This window comes from Hyperolius riggenbachi, chromosome 2 (assembly GCF_040937935.1).
Source record: "Hyperolius riggenbachi isolate aHypRig1 chromosome 2, aHypRig1.pri, whole genome shotgun sequence".
Taxonomy (NCBI): domain Eukaryota; kingdom Metazoa; phylum Chordata; class Amphibia; order Anura; family Hyperoliidae; genus Hyperolius; species Hyperolius riggenbachi.
Window position 1 is genome coordinate 57,821,135 of NC_090647.1, and position 17,210 is coordinate 57,838,344.

Sequence of the window (17,210 nt, forward strand, 5' to 3'; positions counted from 1 at the left end):
AACGAATGAAATAAACAATTGTATTTATCTTCCTTCTCCTAAAAATGACTTGTTAAGATATTCCACAGTTTGATTTTATGTTTAAATCTACTTTTTAAGTTTTAACTGTTTTATTGTTTTTGCTCATTGACACATTCATTGAAGTATGCCAGAGGTAAAAATCTATGAACTATTGACCCTTTTTATCGCTTTCCTGCTCTCAGAAGCCATTTTCTGCTAGGAAAGTATTTTATAGTTGGAATTTCTTATTAGTGAGGGTCCCAGTAAGTCAGGACTGAGTCAGCCACTTACATACCTGATATTTAACTCTTTCAGGCAGAGAAAGGAAAAAAGGAACACAGCATAGGTATTTGTGTGCTAGGCACTGTACATACACATGTCTATCTCATCATGTCACTTTGGGTATCCTTTCAAGAGACTCTGAAACTTAAAAAAAACAAACCTCTGGGAGATACTTACCCCGGGAGGAGGAAGCCTCAGTGTCCCTAAAGGGGCTGGAAGAAGCCCAGGTAAGTATAAATGTTTTGCGTCCATTTATCTCAAGTTTCCTTTAATTTTATGCTGTGCTGAATGCTTTAGACCATAAATGATATTTGCGTATAATACCCCTTTAGAACCCATCCCTGCATACAATAGACATGTTCCCGCAGCTGCTTTGCCTGCTATTTAGTGGGTGAGTACTTCCGCTACCATCGGAGGCATAGTGAGGGCTGGAAAGCACTTACTGAATTCCCAACAGACATTTTTTGTATAGAAAATACACAGCTGACAGTTTTTGCATTTTCCTTTGGTTTAGTCGAAAAAAAAATAATACACAATCTTGTTAAAAGCTACTTGCATACAGCAAAAATACACCCGCCGTCTCCCAGAACAGAGAATATCTCCAATCAACACAACAAAGACTTCCTTTACAGATACTGCCTCCTCCTAAGTACACCTGGATGCTCAGAATGGCTGTGAATAGAGCATATGGCCACATTTATATCGCAATGCCACTCTTAAAGAGGAACTCCAGTGAAAATAATGTCATAAAAAAGTGCTTCATTTTTACAATAATTATGTATAAATGATTTAGTCAGTGTTTGCCCATTGAAAAATCTTTTAAATCCCCGATTTACATTCTGACATTTATTACATGGTGAGATATTTACTGTTGGCAGGTGATGTAGCTGCTACATGCTTTTTGGGCAGCTGAAAACAGCTGTAAACAGCTATTTCCCACAATGCAACAAGGTTCACAGATAGCAAACTGCCAGGAGTACCATGGTCCTCACAGTTTCCTGTGGGAGGGGTTTCACCACAGTATCAGCCATACAGAGCCCCCGGTTATCCGTTTGTGAAAAGGAATAGATTTCTCATGTAAAAGGGGGTATCAGCTACTGATTGGGATAAAGTTCAATTCTTGGTCGGAGTTTCTCTTTAAAGAGAGTCTGAAGCGAGAATAGATCTCGCTTCAGACCTCATATATAGCAGGGGCACTTGTGCCCCTGCTAAACCGCCGCTATCCAGCGGCTTAACGGGGGTCCCTGTCCCCCCAAATCCCCTCCGTAATGCGGGGGAGCGCTTCCGCATTGGGGCAGGGCTAGCCGCCTCAGCCCTGCCCCACGCGCGTCTGTCAGGCGCGTATCTCCGCCTCTCCCCCGCCCCTCAGTCTTCCTTCACTGAGAGGGGCGGGGGAGAGGCGGCGATGCGCGTCTGATAGACGCGCTGGGAGGCAGGGCTGCAGCCGTTAGCCCTGCCTCCAGGAAGGGAAATTCTACGACCAACCTAGCGACCATTTTTTGCGGGGGGTGGGTTGGGGGTGAAGGGACCCCCGTTTAGCCGCGGGATAGCGGCGTTTTAGCAGGGGCACACATCCCCCTGCTATATATGAGAGCTGAAGCGAGATTTAGTCTCGCTTCAGTGTCTCTTTAAAGGAAACCCATAGTGAAAAACTAATGAGATAAACAACTGTATCTATCCTTCTACTCCTAAAAATTACTTAAAAAAAAAACCTGCAGTTTTCTTTTCTGTGGATAAGTTAAGGAAAGAAAGTTTAATGTTGTATTGTCTTATATGCTGACACAGTCTTTCAGTATCCCAGAAGATAAAATATATGAGACCTTTTTTAATCTATCCCCTGCACTCAGAAGCTGTTATTAGCTAGGAAAGAGCTTCATGGTTGTAATACATAAAACTGTAGGATATCTAAAAAAAAGTAATTAATAACAATGTGTTTCTACTTTTTATATCCCATACAGTTATCATATTTGCTTTTGTGCATAAGTATTATTATTCATATAGAAATTACAAGTTCCCAAACTACATTTGTATTTGCTCTGAAAGCTGCCATTGCAATGTATTCATAACTGCTGTATTTATATTGTAATGTACCCAGCAATGATTTCTGTGCAGTGTATCAGTTCTGGACACATTAGAAGAAGTTTCTGCACATAGTCAGGGAATGTTCACATTCCTCTCTGCTACAATTAAGTAAACACAAGATAATGTTATCACCAGTTCAGATGCGGATCTCCCTGTAGGGAGCTTTCTATTGAAAAAAAAGGTCCTGAGTTTTAACCCTTTGAATGCTGTTCTGCTAAAAAAAAATGTGGTAGTATATTATATGCTGTAAATAATCTTTTAGAGCAAAGAAGAAAAGTTGGGTTTTTTACCACTTTAAAGAGAATCTGTATTGTTAAAATCGCACAAAAGTAAACATACCAGTGCGTTAGGGGACATCTCCTATTACCCTTTGTCACAATTTCGCCGCTCCCTGCCGCATTAAAAGTGGTTAAAAACAGTTTTAAAAAGTTTGTTTATAAACAAACAAAATGGCCACCAAAACAGGAAGTAGGTTGATGTACAGTATGTCCACACATAGAAAATACATTCATACACAAGCAGGCTGTATACAGCCTTCCTTTTGAATCTCAAGAGATCATTTGTGTGTTTCTTTTCCCCTGCATCTCTCATGCACTGAAGTTTCAGGCTGCTCTTTTCTTCCTGCAAACAGCTTAGCCCTTGTCTGTAATTCCTCACTATGTGAAAGCCCATCCAGCTCAGAGGACGATTTATCCAGCTTGTAAAAGATAAGAGAGAACAGAGAAGCTGCTCTAATCTAAATAACACACAGGCAGTGTGCATATAGGGGCCTGGAAGGGGGAGTTCATAGCAGAACCACAACACTGAAGAACTTGGCAGCCTTCCAGACACAGGCTGACAAGTCTGACAAGAGAGAGATAAGTTGATTTATTACAGAGACTGTGATAGTACAAAGTGCTGCAATAAGCCAGAACACATTAGAATAGCTTTTGGAACTTGTAGGATGATAAAAAACAGGATGCAATTTTTGTTACGGAGTCTCTTTAAGAGAAACTGTCACTTGCATAACTGATGATTAACTCTTTCAGGCAGGAAAGGAAAAAAGGAACGCAGCCTAGTCATTTGTATGCTTAGCACTATATGTAGACATGTCTATCTCATCATGTCACCTCAGGTATCATTAAAATAAAAAAAAGCTATCCTCTCAGTACATCACTAAGGATTTTTTTCATGCATCATTTCCTTTAGGTTACGTTGGACGTACCTGCAGATACAGCCACTAGAGGTGCAAAATGATATCCTGAAACTCAAATTTGCATGTGAATTATATGCAGCTCAGAAATGGACCAATCAAACTCAGCATGAAAGGAATCTTTCCAAGTGGCACAGCTCATTGACCATCTCTAACAGCGCCATGTTCATCTCATCCCTCCTGCCAGCAAACTGCATGTGTCAGTTTTCTGATTAGTGCAGGTGATTCTCCTCCAGAGTTGTAGTGCAGTTTGCTGCGTGCAGCTAATGACACAAGCAGGAAGCTCTGCCAACTAAAGTGGAGAGAATTTTTTAAAGTGAATCTGAATGGAAAAAAGTGCCCCAAATGGGTACTTACCCAAGGAGAGGAAAGCCTCTGGGTAATCCAGAGCTTCCCCTGTACCCCTCCAACTTGCCATTCCAGCGCTGGGAACCCTTGACAGGCTCAGATTCTTCTGCCGAGGTCCGAGCTGCAGCTTCTTGCCAGGAGGACATCTGGTGTCTGCACTGCGCGAACTTCTGAAGGTCTTACCGCTTGACTGGTGGTCAGGAGGAGGGAGTTGGAAGCCTTGGGAGGATCTAATGAGTTAGGTATCTAAATTTTATACCCAGAGATGGGTAAAGATAAAATGGGGCCCTAGACAAGGTTTGGTACCCCATTTTGGTCCTTTTGGTGAGCTAAAGTGGAGAAAAGTCCTAGAAAATGGCAGGTGGGCCCCCTTGGCATCCGATTGGCCCCAGGCACTCGCCTAGGTTGTCTGGTGAATGATCCTGCTCTGTTTATATAGTTGTTTTCAAAATTATTCAACCCCCAATGCTGTAAAGGGTTTTATGGAATTTAGTGGTAGGTGAACAGAGGCGCCAGAAGGATAAAAGTACATACAATTTTTAAAAAATTGCTGGGAGGAAGTGGTGGCCTCCGTTAAAGCAGACACCAAGGACTGTAAATGTATAGATATACACATTTATTGAAAATACCCCAAAGATGCAACGCGTTTCGCGGGCACAGCCCACTTCTTCAGGCAATAAGCAGGGGATAAACAACAGCAATTCAGTTATAGCAAGCAGAGCACCTCTGTCCTCCCAGAAATTTTTTAAAAATGTTATGTACTTTTATCCTTCTGGCGCCTCTGTTCACCTACCAATATATTTGAGTCCACCCCAGGTGGAGGGGTGATCTACCCCCTTTCTTCCTATCTACAGAGAGCGACTTCTTAATCCTGAGTGAGGACAGGTCTAATCTCCTCACCTGCCTAATGAGTGGTTACCTAGGTGGTAACCCGTGTTTGTGAGTATTACCATCTCACTGTTTCATTTATCCAATCAATTTTGACATACTACACCATATTGGGCTCTCGATTTCTCTTCAACGTTATGGAATTTAGTGTACATTTGTAAATGTGTTCAGAATGAAATCTTACAAGGACATTTTAAAGAACCAAATGCAACTAAAATTACATCAATTGTTTTTGTAATACAGTATTAAAAATGTTTTGTGATTTCTTCATTGGCACAATTATTCAACCCCTTAAAGACTACAACTCTTAAGAACAGAGGTTCATTCAAGTGTTTTCGATCAGGTACTGAAAACTCCTGTGGATGTTAATGAGCAGCAATCAAGCATAATAAGCACCAATTAGGCAGATTTAAAATGACTGATACTCAGCTCCTTCTAGACATTTACTGGTGTGTTTACAAACATGGTGAAGTCAAGAGAATGGTCCAGGAAAACAAGAGAAGAGGTGATTTCTCTTCACAGGAAGGGCAATGGCTATAAGAAAATTGCAAAGTTGTTAAACATACCAAGAGACACCATAGGAAGCATAATTTGCAAATTCAAGGCAAAGGGCACTGTTGAAACACTACCCGGTTGTGCCAGAAAGAAGATGCTGACTTTGACTGCTGTGCACTACCTGAAGCGCAAAGTGGAGAAAAGTCCCCGTGTGACTGCTGAGGAACTGAAAAAAGATTTGTAAGATGCGGGTACTGAAGTTTCAGCTCAGACAATAAGGTGCACACTGCATAATGAAGGCCTCCATGCCAGAACTCCCAGGCGCACCCCCTTGCTGTCTCCAAAGAATAAGAGGAGTCGACTGCAGTATGCCAAAAGTTATGTGGACAAACCACAAAAGTTTTGGGATGGTGTTCTGTGGACTGATGAAACAAAATTAGAACTGTTTGGGCCCATGGATCAATACTATGTTTGGAGGAAGAAGAACAAGGTCTATGAAGAAAAGAACACCTTGCCTACTGTGAAGCATGGGGGGGGGGGGGGGGGGGGTCAATCATGCTTTGGGGCTGTTTTGTTTCTGCAGGTACAGGGAAGCTTCAGCGTGTGCTATGGTACCATGAATTCTCTTCAGTACCATGAGATATGAATGAATGAATGAAAATGTGATGCAGTCTGTCATAAACCTGAGGCTTGAGAGACGTTGGACCTTTCAACAGGACAATGATCCCAAGCATACCTCCAAGTCCACTAGAGCATGGATGCAGATTAAAGGCTGGAACATTTTGGAGTGGCCATCGCAGTCACCAGACTTATATCTGATTGAGAACCTCTGGTGGGACTTAAAGAAAGTAGTTGCAGCACACAAGCCTAAGAATGTGACTGAACTGGAGGCTTTTGCCCATGAAGAATTGGCTAAGATACCCGTAGATCGCTGCAAGACACTTGTATCAAGTTATGCTTCACGTTTAAAAGCTGTTATAACTGGAAAAGGATGTTGTACTACAGTGGCTTGCAAAAGTATTTGTCCCCCTTCAAGTTTTCCACATTTTGTCACATTACTGCCACAAACATGAAACAATTTTATTGGAATTCCATATGAAAGACCAACACAAAGTGGTGTACACATGAGAAGTGGAACGAAAATCATACATGATTCCAAACATTTTTTACAAATCAATAACTGCAAAGTGGGGTGTGCATAATTATTCAGCCCCCTTTGGTCTGAGTGCAGTCAGTTGCCCATAGACATTGCCTGATGAGTGCTAATGACTAAATAGAGTGCACCTGTGTGTAATCTAATGTCCGTACAAATACAGCTGCTCTGTGACGGCCTCAGAGGTTGTCTAAGAGAATAATGGAAGCAACAACACAATGAAGTCCAAAGAACACACCAGACAGGTCAGGGATAAAGTTATTGAGAAATTTAAAGCAGGCTTAAAAGATACAAAAAGATTTTCAAAACCTTGAACATCCCACGGACCACTGTTCAAGCGATCATTCAGAAATGGAAGGAGTATGGCACAACTGTAACCCTACCAAGACAAGGCCGTCCACCTAAACTCACAGGCCGAACAAGGAGAGCGCTGATCAGAAATGCAGTCAAGAGGCCCATGGTGACTCTGGATGAGCTGCAGAGATCTACAGCTCAGGTGGGGGAATCTGTCCATAGGACAACTATTAGTCATGCACTGCACAAAGTTGGCCTTTATGGAAGAGTGGCAAGAAAAAGCCATTGTTAACAGAAAGCATAAGAAGTCCTGTTTGCAGTTTGCCACAAGCCATGTGGGGGACACAGCAAACATGTGGAAGAAGGCGCTCTGGTCAGATAAGACCAAAATGTAACGTTTTGGCCAAAATGCAAGACGATATGTGTGGCGGAAAACTAACACTGCATATCACTCAGAACACACCATCCCCACTGTCAAATATGGTGGTGGCAGCATCATGCTCTGGGGGTGCTTCTCTTCAGCAGGGACAGGGAAGATGGTCAGAGTTGATGGGAAGATGGATGGAGCCAAATACAGGGCAATCTTGGAAGAAAACTTCTTGGAGTCTGCAAAAGACTTGAGACTGGGGCGGAGGTTCACCTTCCAGCAGGACAACGACCCTAAGCATAAAGCCAGGGCAACAATGGAATGGTTTAAAACAAAACATATTCATGTGTTAGAATGGCCCAGTCAAGGTCCAGATCTAAATCCAATTGAGAATCTGTGGCAAGATCTGAAAGCTGCTGTTCACAAACGATGTCCATCTAATCTGACTGAGCTGGAGCTGTTTTGCAAAGAAGAATGGGCAAGGATTTCAGTCTCTAGATGTGCAAAGCTGGTAGAGACATACCCTAAAAGACTGGCAGCTGTAATTGCAGCAAAAGGTGGTTCTACAAAGTATTGACTCAGGGGGCTGAATAATAACGCACACCCCACTTTGCAGTTATTGATTTGTAAAAAATGTTTGGAATCATGTATGATTTTCGTTCCACTTCTCACAAGTACACCACTTTGTATTGGTCTTTCACGGGGGCTGAATACTTTAGCAAGCCACTGTAAGTACTAAGAACGAATGTCACTTGGGGGTTGAATAAAACTGATAATGATGTGAGCACAGAAAATACATTTGTGGTAATTTCATTATAAATGTTATGTTATATTTGTCTGACTTACAAGTGCCTCTTTGATTTAATTGTAAACAAGATGACTGAAATGATCAAAATCGATGTCAAACTGGCCAAAACACTCAATTTCATTTTGAACACAACTGTACCTGTGGATCTCACAGGTTTGCTTTAATTAAAAAAAAAATGAAATTGAATTGCAAAACGATTTAAAGAGAGTCTGTAACAACAACAACAACATAAAAGAGCTGCAGGGAGGTACTTACCTAAGGAGGGGGAAGTCTCTGGATCCTAAAGAGGCTTCCCCCATCCTACTCAGCCATCTGGATCCAGCACTGGTTGAACCAGACACAGAGCAGCAATAATGTTTAGAATTGGAGCTTTGCACATGCGTAATAGCGGCGTTCTGCACGGGCTCCTGCAGAGATAGCTGAGCCCGGCGGAAACAGCTAAGCCTCTACTGCGCAGGCGCATACCACTCGTGCCTAAACAGCAAAGCGGACCCAATCAGGCTAGGCTATTTCCGCCAGAGCCAAGCGGAGAGACGCTACTGCGCATGTGCACATGCCACCAAGGAGATCCTGGGGGGTCCCAGCGCTCGATACCCCCTCTACTGAGGAGGAAGCCTCTTTAGGATCCAGAGGCTTCCCCTGCCCAAGGTAAGTATCCCCCAGGGGCTCTTTTTTTGTTACAGATTCTCTTTGAAGGACCACAATCGGGAAAAAAGTAGGCAGTTAAAATCTGACAGAACCGACAGGTTTTGTGCCAGTCCATCTCCTCATGGGGGATTCTCAGGGTTTTCTTTGTTTTCAACAGTATTTCCTGAACAGCAGTTTACCTGCCAAAATAGTAAGCTACCAGCCAGCCTCCCCGCTCAATTGCACACTATTTTGTCAGTTAGAATTTGCAACTGCTGTTCAGGAAATGCTGTTGAAAACAAAGAAAACCCTGAGAATCCCCCCTGAGGAGATGGACTGGCCCAAAACCTGTCGGTTCTGTTAGATTTTAACCACTAAACGACTGCCTAATGCCGATTGGGGTCGGCAGGTCGAAGTGGTGTTTCCATGTTCGAGCGGCCGTTCCATGTCAGTTCACGGAGGGTGTCTCCGTGAACAGCCTGGGAGCCTCCAAACGCGGCTCGCAGGGTAAATGTAAACACGCGGGGAAAAAAAATCCCCTGTGTTTACATCCATACGGCAGCACCGTAAAGGTGATCGGCGATCCCCGGCCTCTGATTGGCCGGAGATCGCCGCCGTCTGATAGGCTAAAGCCTATTAGAGGCGGTACAAGACGGATCTCTGTCCTGTGCCGCCCACAGCCAGCGCAAGAGGTAGGAAGAGAGAGGGAGGGGGCTTTGAGGAGGCCCCTCCCCTCTCGACCACACAGAGCGGCGGCGATCAGACCCCCCCCAGCAGGACATCCCCCTAATGGGGAAAAAAAGGGGGGGAAGTCTGATCGCCCTGGCTTAAATCACGATCTGTGCTGCCGGCTAGAGAGCCCACGCAGCACAGATCAAACAAAAATCCCCTGGTCCTTGAGTGGTTAAAGTGGATCCGAAATGAACTTTTACTCATTGCATAATTGTGTTCCTTTCCTATTGTTTATATGGCATTCCTCAAGCCAAATAATTTTTTTGTTTTAACACTCTAATTCCCTATAAACTAAAAAAGCCCCACACACAGTTTTTCAGAGAGCCTTGGCAGTAGCAAGGGCTCATGGGAACTCAACCTGGGCAGGAGGAGGGGGAAGTATTACTAGCCAGAGATTTCAGAGACAGAGCGGAGGAGGGAGGAGGAGGGGTATTAGGTTTTTTTCACAGTCTGCGTGCTGATGGTGCAGATAAGCCTACCTCTGTGTAATGTTTACAAACAACATGGCTGCTGTCATTGTATCCCAGGAAGAAATAACCATATTCTACTGAGGCTGTTTGCAGCTAGATTTGCTGTGTAAACTATCTAAACTTTAGATAAGATATATAGACAAGTTACTTGTTAGTTAGTTTTTCATCTCAGATCCGCTTTAACTGCCTACTTTTTTCGCAATAGTAGTCCTTTAAGTACCACTTATTCTTGTCATAACAATATTTTTTTCAACAAAAGTGGGATTTCATTTTAAAAAAATGTATTTCCTTGGTAAATGTCACTTCATCATGCCACTAATTGGAACATGACTCACAATATAGATAACAAAAATTGCTGTCAGGAAGGTCACATCTGCAGCAGGAGGTTTATTGTTTTTATGTAGTTACCCACTTGCTGTATTGTATGAATCAATAGAAGAGGTCAAAAGACAATGTCAGCTGGAATAATACATTCTCACTCCTATGAAGAGCTTAGGGCTCTTTCACACTAGAGGCTGCGGTAGAAAAGGCTGAAAGTCAGCCTTTTGCTTAACGCCAATACATAGCGTTTTCAAAGCGTTTTCAAAGCCTTTTGAAAGAGTTTTACAGCCCATATGAAAACGTCCTTTTTTTTTTCTTCTATAAAAATAAGTGAACAAGATAGCTGTAAAACGCTTTGAAAAGGCTTTGAAAACGCTGAAGTTGGCGTTTTCCATTGACTATCATTGAAACGCCAACAGCCAACTTCGGCTGTTAACAGCCCTGAAAAAGCTCCTGGGAGCGTTGAAACGCAACGCTCCAAAACGCCGAGTTAGATGTGAAAGGTAAAATGAAAGTCTATGGACTTTCTTTTACCTAGCAAAACGCCAACTTCAGCCGTGGCGTTAAAACGCCAAAAAATCCCTCTGGTGTGAAAGGGCCCTAAGAGAGGATCCTCCAGTGAACTGTAAGGAATTGTTACAGGTGTTTCTACTGAAGACTAGAACTGTCTGGAGACAATGGCATCGTTACACCTATTATACGTTATTAGCACAGCAGCAGAAAAACCAGGAGAAGCAAACACAATACAACAATGCAAAGAAAACTCAGCAGGATAAGCTGAGGTACATCAATGATTCACATAGTTGAAGAAACCACTGATCAGCGCATAAAATGTTTACATGCACAGAAAAAATATTATACAGAACTAGGAAAAAATGTTGAAGAAACAGGGGGAGAAGGCATTTAGGGGGAGCTGTCCTAATGGCCACCGCTCCCCCCAGTTCTCCACGGACACACCTCTTTCTCACCTAATGACACTCCCCCCACAGCTTCTTCCGGGTCGCAGGGAGAGGTCGACCTGGCCGTTCGCGTCCTACTGTGGCCGGGAGTTGTCTGTGAATGTGCATGACGTCAATCGTGACGGCATGCGCAAGGCGTTACCGGCCGCTGTAGGACGCGACCAGCCGGGCCGAAATCTGTGCAGTGATAGAGACTCCTGCCGAAGAGGTTGCAAGGGGGGTCTTTAGGAGAGAAAGAGGGGGGTCAGTAGAAACCAGGGGGGAAGCGGTGGCCATCAGGACAGCTCCCCGTTTCTCCAACCTTTTTCGCCTCTGGTCAGGAAAAAAAACTCATAGTAGATAACTACTTGTTCTACTTACATAACAGATGTATTGTGCTTTCCACGTTTTGATTTCAGTGAATTTTATATAGTAAATATAGAGAATTTTATTCCTGTCATTTGCCATCTTGGTTCACTCTGACTGAAGCCAATCCCGATGTCATTCCCTCTCTTACTCTAATTTTTTTCTCCTACAAACTGCACTGTCATAGCTACATGGCTAGCTTGCTTTGTAAACACGTAAGAGCACAGGATAGTATTTCAGCTTCACACTGAACTGCTCTCAGCCAATTAGTGAGGAGCAGGAATGTGGGAGGGGTCATGACAAGCTTCCCTCTCATCCTCATGAACCAAATAGAGGCACTCTGGCTGAGATAAGATTTATAATGACCTGAGCCCACTAGTTGTGTCCACTTCTGTCTGCTTTTCAGCATCTGTAACATTGATGTGCTGCTGAAAAGCGGACACAACTGCGAACAACTGCGTTAGTGGGCTCAGGCCCTTAGAGCAGAAACAATTCAGAACAGATTGGAGTGCTTGCAATGCAGGGTCAGGTTGCAGGCTGCATATTAAACACAGAGCAGTGGGTAAATGAAATTTGATTTTGTGGCTAACAATCCCTCTTTAAGAGTCAAACACTAAAGGTGGCCACACACCATACAATAAAATGATCCAATTTTACGGGAATTCAATAAAAACGATCAGTTGTACAGAAAAAATCTTTTTTTTTTTTAATTGTTCGAGAAATCTGATCAAATTTCCTGTTATTTTTTTCAATAAAAGTCGATTGGAAGTGGTGGATTTTTTTGATCATTTTTTATGGAAACTGAATGGTGTAGGGTAGATTGTACATTTCTTGATTTACAGACCTAAGCAATTTTCTCAAAATGTTCAATCTCTCTTTTTTTCATAATTGGGGAAAAATTAAACAAACTTGTGTGGTACATTGGTCTGAATTTTCAGTTGTTACAGTCACTTAGAAAAATTGATTGTAAATCTTGAATTTAAATGAAATCTAAAAAAATTGTATGGTGTGTGGCCACCTTTAGAGATGTTTTCCACCAAGAAATATGATTGGGATTGAGTCTCTTCTAATTTACACTTCTGCGATTTGTCGGGTGTACAGACCTTTCGGATTTCTGACGGGAAAAGAAAATATCGGACATCGAATTTTGAATCGCCTGTGCTCCCATATTTTGCATAGGGGGCCAATCACAAAGAAAGTGCAGAAGGCCTATGACTGCGATCTGAAATCACATCGCAAATGCGACACACGATTGAAACCGTACCAACTCTGATTACCCTTGCCCCTGACGCAGCTTCGGCGAAACTAGTCAGATGGGGCAGCATGGTCCACCCGGCATCCTATTACTTCTCCACCTCGGTAAGCTCTCAACCATCTTCTACTCAACTCTTCCTTTAAAGAAGAACTCCAGTGAAAATAATGTAATAAAAAAAGTGCTTCATTTTTACAATAATTATGTATAAATGATTTAGTCAGTGTTTGCTCATTGTAAAATCTTTCCTCTCCCAGATTTACATTCTGACATTTACCACATGGTGACATTGTTACTGTGGGCAGGTTATGTAGCTGCTCCTAGCTGTTTTGGCTGTTAGAGATAGGGTTGCAACGGTATGAAAATTCACGGTATGATAACCGTCAAAAAAAATACCACGGTATGACGGTATTACGGTATACGGTATTGCGCAATTATTCTCATTACAATTACCCTTATAAAAATGAGAAAAGGTCAACGTTGAACAAACTCTTCTTTATTAAACCATTAATGGTTAGGGTCCTCCTGTCATGCTTGAAATATTTACTCTTCTAAATGTCAAAAAAACAATACCAAAAGTAAATCTCATTCTCCCGTGTCACATGACTGCCTATGGCAGAGAGGGCAGATAATAAGGCCATTGGAAAGCACAGTAGGTTAATATGTCTGCTTCCATGAATCAGGAAGTAGAAACTGTGCAGATTTATTTTAGGATTTGTATCAGCTGTAACAAAGAAAGAAATTGCTGTTGCATATCTTTGAGCAGAGAGGAGGACGTTTTGAGTTCAGGTCCACTTCAAAAATGCTGGTGGTACACTTTACTATACACCTTAAAGTGTACCAGAGATGAAGCATAGTGAAAGTTTTATATATACCTGCGGCTTCCTCCAGCCCCATCATGCGCACAGATCCCTCCCACGCCGCCATCCTCAGCCTTTTCTATTGCTGGTATTGAGTACGGTAACTTGAGCCAGTCGCGGCCAGTCTGAGCATGCGCAGTGCGTTCTCTACAGCGGAGAATAATAGTACGCAGGCGTAGTACTATTTTCTGCAAGAGATGGAGGGAGCGCACTGCGCATGCGTAAAACTGGCCGCGACTGGCCGAAGTTACTGGACTCAGTAACAGCGATAGAAAAGGCTGAGGATGGCAGCGTGGGAGGGATCTGTGCGCATGATGGGGCTGGAGGAAGCCGCAGGTATATATAAAACTTTCACTATGCTGCGTCTCTGGTTTCCTGGATACCAGAGCTGAAAAATAAAATGCAAATGGGTGGAGCGGACATGAATTAGGTGAAGTCCTGTGCTAAGCCACTGCGGACGATTTCTTTAAAAAGTAGGGGGACAGAGTAGAACAGGGGGGAGCGGTGGGCATGAGGACACATGACATCACACAAACGAACGTACATCAGGCAGACATCACACACAACACACACACACCAATTCGGCAGGCAGACATCCATCCATCCATCCGGCAGGCAGACATCCATCCATCCATCAGGCAGACATCACACACACATGCCATACATATACACACTAGCTGCATTCATACAAACACAGCACCTCTCACACAGCAACACTGCTTATCTGGTGTCATAAGCTTCAGCTCCTCAAGTGCAGTGCGTCTCTCACTCCTTCTCCCGGGCGGGCGGCATACTCATTTTCATGGGGGAGGAGAGCTGGACATTCCTTTGAACACTGATCTGTATCAGTGTTTATGTCAGCTTTGCAGTGTGTGTGTGGGGGGGGGGGGGGGGGAGAGGCAGGGGGCTGCGTGCATCTAGCAGGAGGGAGAACGGGCTGTAGCCTTTTCTCATTTGCCGTATTTATTTAGCAGGAATGACCTGGTGACTCCCCCTCTGCCTTTGTGGTACAGTCCACAATAAAAAGAAACCACAAGCAGATACATTGCCGGGGAAATAGATCTCCGTGTGCGCTCCAGCCGTGGCCGCGTCATCACAGGACGCGCATCACCACCCAGCTCCTGCACTCATGTCGGCAAGCCTCCCGCAATCAGAAACTAGCTTTGGGAGCTTGCCTTCGTTACAAAGGGAGACACAGAGCAGGACAATGCCGGAGCAGTGGCGAGATGCGGAAATACAGCAAAAACCGGTATTTCCCAAAAGTGATTACCGTGATTACCGTGCTTAGTAAAACCGTGGTATACCGTAATACCGGTAAATCGCGGCAACCCTAGTTAGAGACAGCTGTAAACAGCTAATTCCTGTCTGTGAACATTGTTACATTGTGGAAGTTTGCCCAGAGTACCGCGGTCCTCAGAGCTTCTTGTGGAAGGGGTTTCACCACAATATCAGTCATACAGCGCCCCCTGATGGTCTGTTTGCGAAATGCAATAGATTTGTCATGTAAAAGGGGGTATCAGCTACTGATAAAGTTAAATTCTTGGTCGGAGTTTCTCTTTAACAGCTGCTTTCTGGTGTTGTTTTCCTCACTGGTGCTGTTTCAGTTTTCATTCCCTGGTATCTCTTTTGGTTGTTTGTTTCACTACATTTAGATTTATATTTAGCACGTGGCATTTTTCTTTCTTTTTATTACCACTGCAATCTAACCCTTTCACATGACTTTCCTTGATTATCACTGCTGTAATTTCACTGTGATTATTATGTGCTGGGCAAGCTCATAAGATTACAATGCACAATGCAGCTTCAAGATGTTTTCACATATTGGTTCACTTTCACATAGGTTTTTATACTAATGCAGCTGCTATTTTGATGTTTACATGCTAATGCTTTTCCACAATGTATTTTGGACTGATCCACCACGGCACTGCTACCATGTTATTTATGACTTGAAATATACACTTTCAGTCATCAGTGATTCATTGTCGCAATAATTAGCACACGCACTTGTAGTGCTTTACCGAAACATAGTGTGGGGGGGGGGGGGGGGGAATAAATCAATGCACTGCAAAGTGAGATGTTAAAGAGAACCAGAGGTGGGTTCTAAGAATCCTATTAGCACACAGAGGCTGGATCTGCATATAATGCCCAGCCTCTGCTGCAACACTGTTTCCCCCCAGACCCCTGCGCTCTGCTTGCCCCCATAAATCAAATGCCGTGCTAGCGACATCGCTAGCTGACTGTTTACCTCTGCACTTGTCACTCTCCGCCGCTCCCCCGCCTCCTCTATTGTCGCCGCTCCCCGTCCTTTCCTTCTCCGCTGATTGGAGGGAAAGGGCGCAGGCGGGGAGCGGCGATATGGAGGAGGCGGGGGAATGGCGGAGAGTGACAGTGCACATGTAAACAGTGCTGGCGACACGCTGTGCGGTTTACTTTGGGGGGCACAGCAGAGCGCAGGTGGGGCCTGGAGGAATATAATATAGCAACAGATGCTGGGCATTATATGCAGACCCAGCCTCTGTGTGCTAATAGGATTCTTAGAACCCACCTCGAGTGCTCTTTAAAAAATAGAAGATGGATGAAAAATGATTTATATTCGCCATGTAATTCGTTTATGTTAATTGATCAACCCTGAACCAGCTGGTCAGCATCTTTCTTACTGGAGAGGAGGAAAAAAATAATAGACAGCACTAACTGCCAATATCCATAAACACCAACAATGTGTTAGACTAAAAGGTTGTGATATATATATATGAGATTTGTAAAGGGTCGACATATTCCGTGGCGCATATATATATATATATATATATATATATATATATATATATATATATATATATATATATATATATATATACACACACACACATGAAAAAGTAGTCGGGTGGGGCGTGATGAGGGAATGGAGGGCCGTTGCTTCTGTGCGCAACTCAGCTTACAGCATAGGAGGAGGTGAGCTGATAACAGCCGGGTGCTCACCAAAACTAGCCGGGTGGAGCACCCAGCTAAAATAGCCTGGGGAGAACACACACACACACACACACATATATATATACACACATACATATATACACACACACACACACACACACACACACATATATATATATACACACATACATATACACACACACACACACACACACATATATATATACACACACATACATATACACACATACACACACACACACACACACATATATATATATATATACACACATACATATACACACATACACACACACAAATGCACAGAGGGAGATATTGCTTGCTTGGCAGCTGGGAACAACTGTTATTTCCCACAATGCAAAAGGTTAAAAAGAAAAACTGTTCATGGTCATGACATCACACCGTGGGAGCGGTCTCACCACAATATCAGCCACACAGACCCCGCTGTTGAGCTATTCGAACAAAGGTAAAGATTTCTTGTGGGAAAAGGGGGTATCAGCTACTGATTGGGATGAGGTAAAATCCTGGTTTAAAGTTCCTATTTATAAAAAAGCTTTTGAAACAGTTGAAAGAATTCCGATATCTATAGTCAAATAGCAATCACGTTTATGCTGTGTTTATCGTGATATGCTTTCCGTTGAGCAGAATGACAAAATTAAGGCTATTCAATTCACTAACTGACTGCAACCAATTACGATCACCTTTCAGCAGTATGGAGCAGAACCACTTAAACCAGAAACAGTCATTGTATCACATCAGTAAATAATCCTCATTCTTTATCTATAC

The 17,210-nt window shown here is 43.2% G+C and overlaps 1 protein-coding gene across 7 annotated transcripts in view; it reads right to left on the reverse strand.

Moving 5' to 3' along the window:
• MRE11 (MRE11 homolog, double strand break repair nuclease) overlaps positions 1-17,210 on the reverse strand; it is a 656,612-nt gene that overhangs the window by 181,926 nt on the left and 457,476 nt on the right. The gene's annotated exons all lie outside the window — the stretch shown is intronic.